Source organism: Chlorocebus sabaeus, chromosome 20 (genome assembly GCF_047675955.1).
Source record: "Chlorocebus sabaeus isolate Y175 chromosome 20, mChlSab1.0.hap1, whole genome shotgun sequence".
Classification (NCBI taxonomy): domain Eukaryota; kingdom Metazoa; phylum Chordata; class Mammalia; order Primates; family Cercopithecidae; genus Chlorocebus; species Chlorocebus sabaeus.
Window position 1 is genome coordinate 47,762,588 of NC_132923.1, and position 2,058 is coordinate 47,764,645.

Consider the following 2,058-nt stretch of genomic DNA (forward strand, 5'->3'; position numbering starts at 1 on the left):
TGATGCATACATTTTTCTTGAACCATAAACATTGCAAAGTAAAGGTTAAGTATGAGGTCAATGTTTTACCTACAGAGCAATTCAACTCATGCTTATTTATAGTACTAACTTTTAATATGATCTTTAACTAAATCCCATATTTGAAATCACACACAAGGACTCAAGCGAGATATTGTGTAACTGGGATGCATTTTCCAATGAGATATCAAGCAGTTTCTGTTCCAGGTAGTTTTTTTTTTTTTCTCTGATAGGTACCACCCTTCTGTATATTCAGTCCCATGCTCTTATTCGGGGATTTACTATGGTCCCAGGATAGGGCTGAAGTGTGGTGAATATGATGAAAATCTGATGAGACCAAACAAGCCATGGGGCACAGTTGAGCATCACTCCTTCCAAGTGGTCTTTGTATGGTATGCTGGCTGCAAATAAAGGAGATCTGGGACTCCTAACTAGGCTTTAAAGTACAGAGAGTGCACAGTTCTCATTTGGGTGGAGGCTGCATGATCTGTGGGCACTGGCAGAGAAAGTGGTTGCCTCTGTGCAGAATGCATATATGAGTAGAGGCTCCACCTTCTCTGTCCATATAAACCCTCTAGGTAATTACTGCCCCATTCCCAGGCCACCTAGATCTCTCTTCTCCAGTTTCCCTTTCTTAGTCTTTTCCCTTTCCTGAAGTTAGAAAATAACTTCTACACACAGAAGGAAAGTTTTAACTCAAACTCAAATTACTTTCCATTCTTTTGAGTACCAGGACTATAATCCTATAAAGCCTAAAATTTGACTTCATTTTTCTCTCTGCCCCTCTGCTATGACATTATATCCTCAAAACTACTCAGGGTAAATGCCTTGCTAGGGAAAAATAAATGACAGATAGAAAAATCAAGAATAATTCATTAATACAAAACATTATCCTACTACAATTGTTTCAGGATGTGTATTATTCAGAGTTCTTCATAGCAAATAACAATCTGCTCAGCAATTTAAGTAAAAAGTAATTTAATTTTTAAGATCATTAGGTTGCACACAGATACTCCAGAATTGTGAGGGAGCCATACTCTACAGCTATTCCACCAAGGATAATACTACCATTGTAAAGGCATCTCACAGGAAAACAACACAGCTACCATGACCCAGCACCATGATCTCCGGATGAAATGCTGGAACCTTCTGCAGTGTCAGCTATGAGTAAATGGATGCCGCCATCTTCACATTTTCAGTAAACAAACACTCCCCTACCCCATGAAAAGTTGCATCTTTGAGTTGCTCACATCTCCAGCTAAGCCTCACAAAAGTCAACCTGCAGGGAAGAATCGAAATCATATGCCTACCCATGGGAAAGTCTGAGAATTAGAGTATTTTTGTCTTCTACTTTTAGAGGAAGAAATTAATAATGTAGGACATTTTCCTCTATGTTTAAGTCAACCAGTTTTTCCATGTAGATGTATGGAGATAAATCTTACAGTAGGAATAACATAAGACTAGCATTAGTATTTTTTGCATACATCAGATACACACTCTTCTCATCTTTTTCTCTTTGTCATTATTTTTCAGTGTTCTTTTAATTTTTCCACTGTCATTTCATGTCATGCACTTTGTTAATATTCTTTAAGATATTCTTAGTTTTCAACAATGATACTTAAGAAAGCCTTAATAGGACTATAGAATAGATACTGCCTATTCCCCAACCATGGGAACACAATATAACATATTAGTTCATTTGTATTTAAGATTTATCTTGTTTATGCCTCAAATTAGTTATTGTTTTTACATTTTAAACAGTTAATATTTTGTATCTAGTTCTGTGCAAGCAAAAAGCAACTTTATTCTTTCTTATAATTCCTCTTTTATGTAATCATAACATTTTTTTCCTATTTGTTCATTAGTCACTCTCAGATAAATGGTCTCTTTTTCTAAATAAAAATAAATACTATTTGACCTAAATTTTTAAAACTCTCTCTGAGAGATTTGATTTAAAGTTTCTCCCCTTGTATCTTGCTCCCCCTCAGATCCCACTCAGTCACACAGCCAAGGCCTGATTCAGCCTTACAGGCACACAGT